The sequence below is a fragment of the Meleagris gallopavo genome, chromosome 5 (assembly GCF_000146605.3).
Source record: "Meleagris gallopavo isolate NT-WF06-2002-E0010 breed Aviagen turkey brand Nicholas breeding stock chromosome 5, Turkey_5.1, whole genome shotgun sequence".
Lineage (NCBI taxonomy): Eukaryota > Metazoa > Chordata > Aves > Galliformes > Phasianidae > Meleagris > Meleagris gallopavo.
The window spans coordinates 16,326,278-16,339,926 of NC_015015.2; the positions used below are offsets into that span (position 1 = coordinate 16,326,278).

At 38.0% G+C, this 13,649-nt stretch overlaps 1 long non-coding RNA gene across 4 annotated transcripts in view; it reads left to right on the forward strand.

The window, feature by feature from the left end:
* Positions 1-611: 611 nt before the first annotated feature.
* The window catches only part of LOC104911065, a 279,979-nt gene continuing 266,941 nt past the window's right edge, over positions 612-13,649 (forward strand). For 3 of the 4 annotated variants that reach the window (XR_004159868.1, XR_004159865.1, XR_004159869.1), the window contains exons 1-4: positions 612-765; positions 1,947-2,083; positions 7,194-7,263; positions 9,052-9,196. This is a non-coding gene — a long non-coding RNA (uncharacterized LOC104911065). The remainder of the gene's footprint in view (positions 766-1,946; positions 2,084-7,193; positions 7,264-9,051; positions 9,197-13,649) is intronic. The other variant, XR_004159866.1, reaches the window with a different exon arrangement.

Below are 13,649 nucleotides of genomic sequence, written 5' to 3' on the forward strand. Positions count from 1 at the left end.
TTTTCCAGGCTATTTCTGTTGTTGCGTTGTTAAAGGATACTTGCCTACTTGCCTGGAACCATCCAAACTTTCCACTGAACTAATTAAAAAAAAAAAGCACAATAGAATAAACTGGAAAGTGCGTCTCTGCGCACAAATGTCAGCAGTGTTGGGCATGGGATTTGTATTCAGACAAAGTCTTGCTCTTTTTCTGGCAAAAAGTGTCTTACTTAAAACCAAATGGCTTATAAAACAATGCAGAGAGACTGGGGAAGACCATTTTATTGTGAAAAACTTAAAATGAAAATAGCACCATATGAGAACTTTCAGTGGTCAGTGATGGGAGCAGCCACAAGACATTTTGGACAATGATCAGTGGAGACTGGAAACCATTTAATGGGAGTTAAATACCCACTCAAAAAAATATGTTCAATTGTTGTGCTGTGGCCAGTTTGCAGCAAGTTCAGCGATAACCAGCTCCCAACTCTCCATCCCCCAACCCTTCATCACCATCATTAGACCCAGCTGTGAGGGAAAAAGAGTGGTGAATGATTGGCCTAGGAAATGAGTTATCCTTTCGCCTCTAAAGAGCTGAAACATAGTGATGCCATCATCAGTCTCAGTTCCGTGAATATAGCAGAAAGCCTCAATGTTCAGCTGAGATGGGAGGTGGGGTTCAGATCCACATAGGGGTTGTCCAGGCCAGGATTTTTTTCAGCCTTCCTCCCTGGAGCATCTGGTACTGCTTACGACCAGAAGCACAACCAGAGGCACAAGAGCTGTGAGGTAGGAGATCAGGGTCCCATCTCTGCAACTAGGGATGAGTTGTTCTGCCCCTCAGTGACCCACTTTCTCTTCCCCCCTTTCTCTTTTGCCAGTGTAAAATGCAGGCTTCTTGTGGCCTCAGCTTGCTCATTCACGCTGCATTCAGGCTGTGATCTACCATGTGCTACCATGATACAAATAATTGCTTTCAAGCTTTTTAAAAAACGGGCCTAAAAATATAAGTGCTTAGACAAAGTACATTGGGAAGAAGCTCTCAAGATTTGTCCCAGCCAGGAAAGCAGATGCGTGTCTGTTTATTGACCATGTGAAGAGCAGTGCTGAGGGGATGGACATTCATGAAGGGGCGCATTCTTAAAGCTTTACTTCTTCCTTTTATTTTTATTTTTATTTCTGACATTTGCAGTGTTTTGTACTCTCTGGCAACCAGCAGAGCTCCACTGATGCTGACTAGCAGAGCCCATAGAGATACTAAGGAAATATTTTTCCTAGCAACAAGCGTCACACAAAAACATGAAGAAATGCTTCCCCTGCTCATATTTCCTTTCAATTTTTTCAGTCATCTGGTGCTGAGATAAGAGCTGCGTGGTGAAACCTGCTGTTAGTTTGTGTTTCACAGGCAATCTGGAGCACTGAGGATCATGCCAGGCCTGCCATTAGGGCAGCGTGGAGTCTAAGATGGCAGCCGTGCCAGGCTGGGCAGGATGGTTGATAAACCAGGAGATGCTTCCTGAGGCTGCAGCCTATGAGCAGGGCCTTGCAATCTTCTTGCTTGTACTGCCTAAGGTGTCAGCGCAAAACCAGCCTCAGACGTGGCCATTTTGATATTGTTTTGATGAAGAAAAACACAGTTACTGGAAGCAAGTTTGAGTCCCAAAGCAAACACATAAGTCTTCCACTGTTAGCTTCTCATCCACTTCTTTCAAAAGCTGAGTGGAAAACTGGGAACAGTTCTTCATCTTTGTACATCAGCATTTTCAGTTTTATGCCTGTTCTTTGGATATAGCTTCATCCTTATATAGTACTGTCTGTTTTCTGCCTGTTATTTGGACAGGACTTAAGTATTAAATTTATTTCAACTAAAGTGCAATATTCGGGAATTGTTTTATTAGCCATGTGGGTGCAATGACTGATACTTGTGTCTGCTTGTGAATAACTCCCCCTTATTTTCTGTCCTTGCTCAGCCATGCTGAAAATGTGTGCAGATGTGAGGCCAACAGCAGCAGCAGAAAGGCTTTGTCAACACCAGCAAATCACTGATTCTACCTCTGCAAGGTCAGCTTCTGAAGGCAACGTGTCTAAGAGCACAGCTCCACAACCGGTGAGAAAGGTGAATTGTCAGAAAATGTTTAGAAATTACACAGTGTTAGAGAACAGGCAGAAAGCTTTCACATGATAGAGCCAACATCTGAATTCAAGGCCAGCCTTGCATCTATAGGGTGAATAGTTTGCGAGTAACTTCAGTGGGGTTAGAATGAAGCTTGGGAGATTCTTAATCATTCCTTGATGTGTTGATGATACAATGAACATCTGCAGAATATGTTCCTGTGTCATCAGTGTTTTTCCTGAATTTCTTCTTTAATATTTTGGAAGAATTTATCCTGTGAAAAAGCTCTCTATAACAAAGTGAAAAACTTTGTTTGTAGTGGAATGCTTACTTCTGTTGGTTATTTAGAAGTGGCTTGTATAAAGATAGGAGCAAATTGGTAAAAACTGTTTTGAAAGTTGCATATAGGAAACAGAATACAGACTCAAGACAGACGTGTCCCAAGATAACAATGATCCTGGAAGTTTGAAATGGAGATCTACATGTCATATTCTACCTGAACATATATCTAAGATACAATATGACTCTTAAAAGCTCTACTTTGCACTTTCATGGTTCCTGCATATGGAGCTGGAGCTGATTTTTTGCAATGGAGCTGCAAATAGTACCCAATTATAATGATTTAGCAAACCTTAAAAAAAACTGAATTGCAAAGGATGAAGTTTTAAAAATAATCCCTCAGGGTTTTTTTTTAGCCAAATTTGTATTCTTATGCATTTTGGATTTGCCACATTGGTTATAATTTATCCGGGAATTGTATCCTGATATGCAAGGACCAGATAGAACAACTCAAGTCTCTATTGTGTAAGAAGGCTGTATTCTGTTCTATCCTTCACTCTGCAGAGGGAAACAATGTGAGGAAATGGTCTGTTGATCAGCAAGTTATATACAGTGTTCTATAGAATGAAAGATATAGGACAGTCATCTTCTACCAATTCAGATAATGTACTTTAGTCACATGGTAAGGTACTCTTGCTTCGTGCAGCGCTTAATGGCTTTTTGTTATTTGTTTTCTGAGCTGTTGCTGACAGATTCTTTATATAAGCCAGAGCAAATTCAAAAGCATGTATTTATTTCAAGATAGAAGTGGAAACATCCCCTCCTTGAAGCTAATAATAGGATTGACATTGTTAAACAATTAAATTTAAAAAATTAATAATAGATCCTTCATACATGTTAAACAAAACTTCAATAAGCACTCTGTTTTATTGTTTAACTGTATGTATGAGTCATGAGGAAAGTGTTAATGTTCAGAATCGGATATGAATCATGTATTTGTGAACAATCTTCCAAGGCCAGCACTGAAACCCCAAACACATTTATTCTTTGTGGTTAGTCAGCTCTTGGAAACTGAAAGTGTAATCAAAGTGAGAGTTTGTTTATTAACTAGCGGATGCTGTGCATCTTATTTACACAGATTGATAATGGGGGGTGAAAAATAAGGGAAAAGTTGGTAACGCATAGAGCTCTGTGTCCCTGGGGTACAAACTACAAAAGGGAACCTGAACAGCAGCAGCACTGGCCATTAAATGCTGAAAGCACTCTGTAACTTTAAAAAGAAATCCCATATTCATGACAGGAATCCATATGGCACCCTATTTGTGAGGAGAGGTGCCCCATTCACTTAAAAGCTGACTTGCATCATTTGTTGTTTTGACTGCTTTAGCATTAGGGTGAGAGAATGCACTTCAAGGGGAACACAAATAAGACAAGTAAAACGCGCAGGATTAACTTGGGTATTGTATTGTTTGATTTGCATTACAGATAGAAAATTGGAATTACTGAACTACAAACTTTTTGTGCTGACTGTATTCAGGCATACTAAAGAAATGAAGTTTTTTGTAGAAAGTAATCTCACCTGGTAATTACTTCCAATCATTGGTAATAAGTATGTTCCTAATTGCGCCTTTTCCGGAAAGACACAAAGTGAAAGGAAGGTTGAGTTGCCTGTGTTCGAGAAGGGACAGAGGTAACTGCCAGAATTCGTGTCCAGTATTACAGGCTAAGAAAAGTTTCTGAATTCTAGCTGTGGTTTTGTGGAGATGTTTGGAAAACTAGTTTGGCCTCTGATACTGCTTGACCTTCAGCAAACTGTTTTTCTTGTCTGATTTCTCAGCAGTGAAATGGATCCCCAAAAGAATTTGATGAGGCTGTTTATAACCCACTGCACAGTTCTCTCTACTCAGGGAACTGCTGTTGAATTTTAGTTTGGCGAGGTGCATATGATTTATGCCAGTATGGCATACAGTATGAGACTGCTCTGAGGTATGATTGAATCAGTGTGGCTTTTGCAAAGGTATGTGTTTGTTTATTCAGCTCAGTGTTGGTATTCTCATCACTTCAAAATATATTTTCAGCACAAACAATTTTTGTGTGTGTGTGATTACGTGTATTTGAGGCTAATGTAATATTACTGGCCTATTCTTGTACAATCACAGAAGTGCGGGTATTAATTACAGTATTAAAAGGAAGCAAAAAAGCAGTTTAAATAACTTGGCAAAACTTTGACTGAGCTTGCATTTGGATGGAGTATTCCTGGCTGTATATTCCTTCTACTAAATTCTCTCACAGATAAGAAATGACATGTATTCACAAAATGTGTTCATACAGAGACTATTCTGCTTGAGAGCCTGAATAACTGGTTTTGCTGCACGCTGAAATATGATTTGTGTTCTCAGGTGACAGGATGCTTGGGGTCACAGCTGGCACACATTTGGCCTGTTCTGAGGCTTTTGTGGAGGCTTCTGCAGCCACCTCCACATTGTCCCATTGCTTGGGACATGCCTTGGAGTTTTGTGGAGAGCAATGTGGTTTTCTTTGACTTGTAAATTTAAAGGATGCAATAGTTAGCGTGCTGCTTGAGGAAGAGTTACTTGCAGTGAGGTCTGGTGATGAATAACTAAGCAGGAAGAAATTGTAGGTATAAATCAGTGATGATTTTATATTTAAGCTTCATTTCCAAGTAGCTTCCCAGCTCCTTAAACATAAAGTTTGAGTAGGGACTTTTTACAAGGGCATGTATTGACAGAACAAGGGGAAATGGTTTTCAAACTGGAAGAGGGTGGATTTAGAATAGATATTAGGAAGAAATTCTTTACTGTGAGGGTGGTGAGATGTGGAAACAAGTAGCCCAGAGAGGTTGTGGGTGCCCGCACCCTGGAAGCATTCAAGACCAGGCTGGATGGGACTATGAGCAACCTGGTCCAGAGGGAGGTGTCCAGCAGGGGGGCTGGAACCAGATGATCTTAAAGGTCCCTTCCAACACAAACCATTCTGTGACTCTATGAAGGTTTTCCTTCCAGTATTTTAACACTAATCCCTTGCGTGTTTAAAGCCAAGAGTTTCCACAAAATGTACAGAATGAAAAATATAAATAATTAAAAGGCAGTTCATTTAGCTATTTCACTTCTGATTAAGCTGCTGTGTCTTTTGAGTAGGGCCAGACCTAGCTATCACTACTACTTTATTCTGCTGCAGAGACGTAAATTGACATTTGATTAGGAATGCTTCCTCCCACAGCCTGTGCTGATTTCTTTGTATTTCCATGTGGTGCGCCCTGTTGGCTGTATGCAAAAGCAAGGAAATTCTGCCTTGAAAGCAAAAGCAAATCAAAACCTTTTAATGTAATTAATTTAGTCTCTTTAATCTTGTGAGAATTGTACAGGTCTCAACTAATTTCTGTTAGTGAATAAATTACAACTGCACAAACCAGCATCATGTTGTTGCTTCATAGCAAAGTACTTTCCGGAGGCTGAAATTAAATGTATTAGAATGTAAACATCTTATTATAGATAGGATTGATCTATCTTGCTCTTCTGGCAATTTTTTATTTTATTTTTTAATTGACTGGTATCAAGTAGTGTTTCTGAATGGCGATATCTCTGGATGTATCTCTATCTCCAGCTAAGTACTTGTAGTTGCATGCTATACCAGAGGTGAGGAAGACACACTCCCATTGCAACCTGATGCAAGCTGATCCTTCTCTCACTTCATATTTGGTTCAGCCTGTCCTATGAACTGCTCAAAATAAAGAAATGTCCTGGCAGCCCAGAAATGCTTGAGGTACTCTTAATGCCTCTCCTTACTGACGGTGAAGCATATGCAGAAGGGATGGATTTGACCAATATTGCTCTGTTGATGTCTTCAGCTCCTTTAGCCTGGAAGAATTTACAACTATCTTACAACCTTTCCTGTTATCTCTCCTCTGAGTAATGCTGTGCAGTCTGTATCCATAATTTCAGATGCAGTCTAGTGTTTTCCTTATTTGTGTCTTAACAGTCGGTCAGATTTACTGAACATTTTTCTTATTAGAAGTTTGTCTTCCTTTTTTTTTTTTTTTTTCTGTCTCCAAGTCTTTCTGATTGCTGCCTGCCTTCAGCAGGCAGCTAGCAAAGGCTGCCGCCTTCTCAAGGTTGAAAATTTAAACTTTGCTGCCACACGTTGTCTGCGGGTTAAATAATGACTGTGCTGAGCTGATTAACAGAGAACATTCAGTTTCCTTATTGCTGATGAAAGGGCTGGAATACTTGTCCAAATCCCATTAGTGGAAACCTAGTCATTGCTGAACTATGTCAGATTTTCAGAACTCATGGAGTAAAAATGTACAAAGATGAGGTATGAAAGAGGAAAAAAAGAACTATTTTTATGAGCTGTTTCTGCACTATTGCAGTTTATTTTAAAAAAAATGGCCATAATCTTTGCCGATGCATGAGCAAAAAATTGTTATTTAACATCTTATCATTGGAAGGCATGCACAGTATCTTCATAACATAGTAGCTATGCATCTTACCATAACAGTCTTCAGCCTTTTATAACCAATAGGTACCTGGAAAAAACAACAACAAAAACCAAAAAAAGACAACAAAGAGGTCATCCCCTTAGTATTTTCTGATAGGGATGTGAATGTAGGCAAACTAAAAACAGCCCCTTTGAATTGTACTTCTTGGACACTTGTATTTAGTCATGCTCAGCTGCTTATAGGAGCTGGTTAGGATATGACTGTATCAGACCCTGTGATGTTGAGAGAAGAGAATAAGCTGTTCTGTTGTTGTCTTTTTTTTCCTGCTGTACCTATTCAACGATCCCATGTGAATAATTAATTCAGACCTAAAGGAGTGCTGAACCCGTGTGCTTCACAGTGGTTAACCAGGAAGAGGAGGAAGGATTGTCCTGTTGTGAGTATTATTAAGAGTGTTCCAGACAGTTTGTAATGTCGTCATTGCTGTACCCAGACCTCAGGGCTGGAGCCCTAGATTAAAAATGTATGTGTTTTATTTTTTCTTTTTTCCAGAAACACAAACACTGCTGTTAAATGCAGTTATTACAGGATATTTGATATTCATCGAATAAGTTACTAAGAAATGAGTTGAACTCCCCTAGGCTGAAGAAAAAAAATTAAGAACTGAATTAGGAACAAATTAGTAGATAAAGCTTTTAAAGCTTTTTCCTGCTGTTCTCAGTATATAGTAAGGAAGAAATTTGCATCAAAGGCAATTATTGTTAAGTTAAAACTGTTCACAGTGTGCTGATTACAAAGTCCATTTTACTGAAAAAGATAAAAATATTGGCAATGAATGGAAGGTATAAAAATAAATGTATTAATAACTCCATGCTCTACTTTTTCAGTTGATCTTTGATCTAGTGGTAATGTTTTATGGTCACATTCATTTGCTAAATGAACACATTTCTAGAAATAAAAATGTTTATTTTCGTATGGATAAATTACTAATCTTTTCTAATAGTACAGATTCAAGAATTGTGTATTTTAGACTAATGGCACTTTCAGAAAGAATTTTATTCTGTGTAAGAGGATGTACAATATGAGAGAACAGTGAATCCACAAAATGTTAATGCATTCCCTATCAACGAGGGAATGTGGTACCAAAAGGAAAGTAGTACAGTTCTATGGAGAGTCTTCCTCAGCACTGGGAGTGTTTTTGTGTCACCTCTAAGCAGTGACAACACTGAGAAACATGATTAGGATGGAAAATTGGTTGTGTTCTTATTGTCTCCCTGCCCCAAGCCCCATTTTGCTAGCAGCACAAAACCAGCTGGCATTCAGCCAGCATTCCATATTGGAATTAGCACACTAGGTTCCCATTCCCACAGTTCCCTGCAGTTGATACCTTTCACTGAGCTACTGATAATCGCTGTTTTTTGTTTGCTTCTTCCCCGTTAGCAGCTTTGTGATTTGAATGTCTGTTTGTATAGTATTAATGTAATAGCTCATATATACTACTAGCTTGTAATGAACAATTTTTTCGTATTTACAAGCTTGTACTACCAATGTGTTACAGCCTACTTGTCAGTGTTTAGGCAGGTAAATTTTCTGTGCCAAATGACAGAAAAACGTACTAATACTAGGAAAGAACTCATGGAAGCTTAATAGCTTAGAATAGTTTGTAGTGGCAGGTGTAAGCGATAAAGGAGGAGTGTCGTATTTACTCATATAAAAGATTCTAATGAGTGCCATAAAATCTCACCTATAGCATCAGAGTAGAAAGTAGGTTATTATTATTTTAATCTCGGTGCACCTAACATTATAATATTTTTAAAAATACATTTCTGCCTTCTGCTTTTATTGTCTTCAGATTTTCATAATCGTTTCACTGCTCCTCCTAAAACACAGATAAATTACTGATTAGTCTGAGTAGGGTGTAGAAAAAAACTAACAAATATTGTGAGAATCGTTTAGAATACACTTGGATCTAACCTTTCTCAGACACTGAAACTTCTCCAGATAATGTTCATGCTAGATTAAAGGATTCAAAACTATTTTGGGGGAAGGGAGGGTTGGAGAAGTGGAAGCAGCTGGTTCTTGTTCTTACAGCTGGGAAACCTGTTGTCCTCACAATAACCACAGGTGGTCCAATTCAGGACACATGAATTGATTTGACTGATATTAGGGCCTTGTATTGAGAGGATCAGTTCCTAAACAGAAGTCCTCTTCTTACTCTCCTTAGGCTGATGAGGGCTTTTAGTAAATACTTCTCTAGTCCTGGCTCTTCTGTTGGACTCCTGAGATTTGTTATCTTTGAGTCCTTTCTTGTCAAGGTGGAAAACTTCTCCAAGCCATGCTGCGTTGCAGTTGTAGTTGGAAACTCAAAGGTAAGCATTTTACTCTGCCAACAGTATATGTCTAGTCCTCTTTCATTAGCGTGATTGTTCCCCTAGTGAGGAAGACATATGTTAAATCAGTGTTATTTTTCATTACTCTAGAAATTTTTATGCAGTCAGTTATCTGTATGTTTGAAAGGAGGGCAGCCAATCCTTCTACTTTTTGTGTCTGTTCCTCAAAATGAACGTTTCCTCATTACACAAAGGCTGTTCTGGTTCAACCCTGCCGTTGTGTTTAACAGAACATATAACAATCCTTTTAAAATATAATGCATTTATCACTTTGCTTGGATCAAAGGTGCGTGGCTTCAAAGGCTCTAATTAAATTGTGATGATGTAGAAGGCTGGCTTTATCTTTAGGTTGCTTTACGGAGTTATGGTTGAGTTCAACATTACAAAACTCTTGTAAGATACTTACCATCATTGTGTTTGATTATAGTGATAATATAAATCCAGATTTTTTTTTTTTGCTGTAGATTCTTTCCTTTTACGTAGCTAAAAATGTTTAACATGGAAATTGTGCTACTTAACCATGTCATAATACTACTGTTATTTCTAGTAGTTCCTAGCTTTTATCACAATGATTTGCTGTCAATGCTTCCATTGCTTCCTTTCTTTGAGTTTGTTGGTACTGCAGTTTGTAAACCCCTTACAAAGATACCGCATACAAGAAATGTATCTGTCTCTAGATAAACTTCGAATGTGGAATTCAAGCTGTACATGAAGGTTTGTGAAAAAAACTTTGGTAAAAATTCACTTGTGTGCTAAAGCCTGTAAGATAACTCTAAAACATTGCTTTGAATCATTGGCTTCTTCAAGGTTTTTTGGGGAGTGAAATTAAGTAGTCTAGTGGTTTGCAAGATTTACATCAGTGTTGGTGTTTTTTATTATTTATGGTTAGGAACAGTGTGAACCAGGCCAGCATCAGCTAACACTTAAATTGTAATAAAACTCTGAGGAGAGCCTGTTGATGTTTTACATACCTCTTTTTAAATGCAACTGATAGCATGTTATTCAAGAAACAAAATTAAATGGTAATGTATCATAATCAGATGTCTGTGTATGCTGTTTATCAAGTATGTTCATAAGTACTGTTGAATTGTTGAGCCCAGAACAGTCCCAGTGCAACTTGTCTGAAGTGAGTGGAGATGCACACAGTTATGACAGGTATAATTTTTATTTTATAGTTGAAATATTGGCAAAACAGAGGAATATGTTGCAGCCAAATCCAGGGCAGACTCCTTTGCTAGAAGTGCCCCTATGTAACCGAAAGGAAACTGCCGAAGTATGAGGCAAACTGGGACGGCTCAGTTCAGTATGTGTTGCCAGAGAAAACAGTTATGGAACAATAGAGGTTGTTCCCAGATAGTAAAATACCTAATACTTAGTAGTAATTGATAATAATCTCAGTACAGAGTACTCTTCTTGGTCAGCAGTTTCAAGTGATTGATGGCAGTAAAGTGATGATAGAAATACTCATTTCTGTAAACACTTTTTCTGTTTGATTTCCTTCTATGCTCATTTCTTAGTCAGTACAACTCTCCTAAAAATAAAAGGGCAAGCCCTCTTTCTTCCATTCTTTTAACCCTAAAGTAGACAGAGTCAGATGGTTCCACCTGCCCATGATCAGTAAATCACTATTTGCTTCAGATTCCCTTGTAAAATGACCTCTTAATCTAGTACTCGTGTGTGAAATCTCAAAGGTCTAGTTTTGCAAACTTCCATAAGAGATGAGTCAAGTGAACCATCTTGTTGAATTTGGTGGGAGTGGTCATGTGAACTTTTAGAGAGATCAGGCACACCAGATGATGATAAGCTGTGATTAATGACACTATGCCCAGTGCCTTGGCCAGTTAAAAGCAGTGTTTTTTTGTGATTTATTTATTTTTGGCAAAAGCTTCAGAAGTACAGAAAAGCAGATACAGCATAAATAATGATTCCCTATTCCAGTACAAAGAAGAGGAAGCAGATTTATTGAAATTTTCCTCACAACACATTTACATTTGTTATGCATAATCTTAGAAAGAGCCTATGAATAACTGTTTTTCTTTTTTTCAGTTTTTTTTGTCTTTTGGTACAGCCAAGTCAGCTCTATTAAACTGCTGAGTCAACACATTTAAAAAATTTTACCAACTGTTTCTTTCTTCTATATAGCTAACTGATAAGGACCTGTTTAAGGGTTACACCCTTCCGTCTCTACAGTGTTAAGGCAAACATGGTTATAGGAAGCAATTACAGTTAAAATTTATGACGTGTATCATATGGTGTTACAGAATTCTTTAGAAGTATTTTATTTAGTGTGTGTTTGTGCAACCATAGTACTAGAAACTGAAGTTCTAGAATCACACTGAAGGATACAGCAGGCAGCTGCTCACATAATCTTCTCTCCCTTTCCATTGATCCAATCTTTGTTGTTCTCAGAAATAGTCAAGTCCTTCAGTCCCTTTTGCTTTTTCATATTCTGACTTCAGGGAGAAGTTGCTGTTGATAGAAATGAAGAGGCAAATCATGCCAAGAATGGCATTCCCAGCCATGGGAAATAATTCAGTTTACCTCTCGTGTATCTTTATATCTCTGTGGAAACGTATATGATTCCTACCTCACTGTGAGAGAAACATATTGAGTTGCCTTGAGTTCCAGGTACAGCGTGAGGTCTGTGCAGTTTTGGGGGAGTTCTGCTGAAATAACAAGAATGAGCATCTGTAAAGATTACAAAACCTACTGCATAAATATGTGCAGTTCCTTCAAACTGTCTTTAAAACATTCCATAGAATGTAATAGATGATTTTAGATAGAACTCTCACTGCAAATATGTTTACAGTAAGGTGTTTTTTCCTTTTTAGATCCAAACTATAATCCATAATTCAGTGCTACATAAAGAAGTCTTTGAAAGTTCTACCTTGGATTCCTAAAATTTACATGTCAAATACAAAGTAATGAATATCTTGTGGTTTGGGTGTTTAATTGTAAACAAGTCAAGAATCTCCACTTTATCGTGTCCCCTCATTTCTTACTCCCACACCTGATGTTTGGCCAAAGCTAAAATCAGTTCTGGATAGCGCAGTTTCCACGTTCCCTTTGTCTCCTCCTTTCACCTTTTGGATGATTTAAGAAAAAGCAGCTGTTTAAAGGGTGACAAAACTAAGAACTATCTCTGGGACAGAACAGGCTTAAAAGATGCAGAAACATGCAGTTTCTGTATTAAATACACTTTTAAAGGGATTGCTGGGACCAGGATTCTACTTAGGAAGGTGGTTGTTTTTCGTTTGTTTCACAAAACAATATGGCAGGTCAGGTAAAGATTTCAACAATTCCAAATCCACCCTCATAAATTTTCTCAAGGTCGATTTGTAGTATTTACCTCTTTCCTACGCGTGAGTCCCTTCTTTGCACTGAATTTCGTGGGTAGCTGTTTACTCAAAATCTTTGTGCCTTTGAAAATATCCCCTAACAATACTTGTCTGATGTACAATCTGTTCAACTGGTACTGTGAAACTTCACTTAGCTCTTTTTAAAATTCTGGATTATAGAAAAGCTAGAAATTATCAGCTGTTTTGTTTTGAATTCATTTGCATTTTTATGTTTTATTTTTTTTGTCTGAACAAGGAGCAGCGTATACCTCTGTTGCTTGTGGTTTCCATCTGGAGTATCAACCTTGTGCTGATTTTCAGAGATGTTACAGTATAGTCCAGCTGTTTCTCAGAATGAGAATCAAATGACATTTTGGTTGCACATGTTTAAAAAAAAGAAAGAAAGAGTATTTTTTAAATTAAATATGCTAGTGCTTGAAGCTTGTCTTGAATCTGAAATCTGGCAGCACTATGGACTTCCTGTGAAAGATATACTTGTGTAATTCTTTTGAATGGTGTTTTTTTATTTTAAAAATAATCTTTTGCTAAAAAACTCATTATTTATATGTGCTTATTAGATATTTGTGATATTGCCATAGTTTCATTCCTTGAAGTATGTCAAATATTTGCACTCTTCAAGTGCAGATGTGAATGTGATCTTCCTAGGTCCTATTACAACTCTCTATCGCTGCATCCCATGTTAAACATGGACAACTGTACAGGAAGATTTCATTTGCTGTGCTCTCAGAGAGTTGTTCCTACATAGTATGAAGAAACAATCTGCCTGGTTGAATTGCAGATGGGACGTAGAGACAATGAATAAAGGTGGAAAAGAGAATATAGTTGTTAGTTGAGGGATTAGAGTTGCAACTGAGGAAAAAGGAGCGATGTTTTGTTGATATTGTTGAAGGCTTAAATAATTTGGACAGGAATAATAAGTTGGGAAACTAATGGGATAATTGACGAGGAAGACTTGAAGAGGGACTTGGGCTGGAAAGGAAAGGAGAAGTAGCACTGCAGTAAGGAGCCTGGTACTGGAGGCACTTGGGTACCAACACTAAAAAGGAGCTAGAAAGAAACAGGAGAAAAAAAAA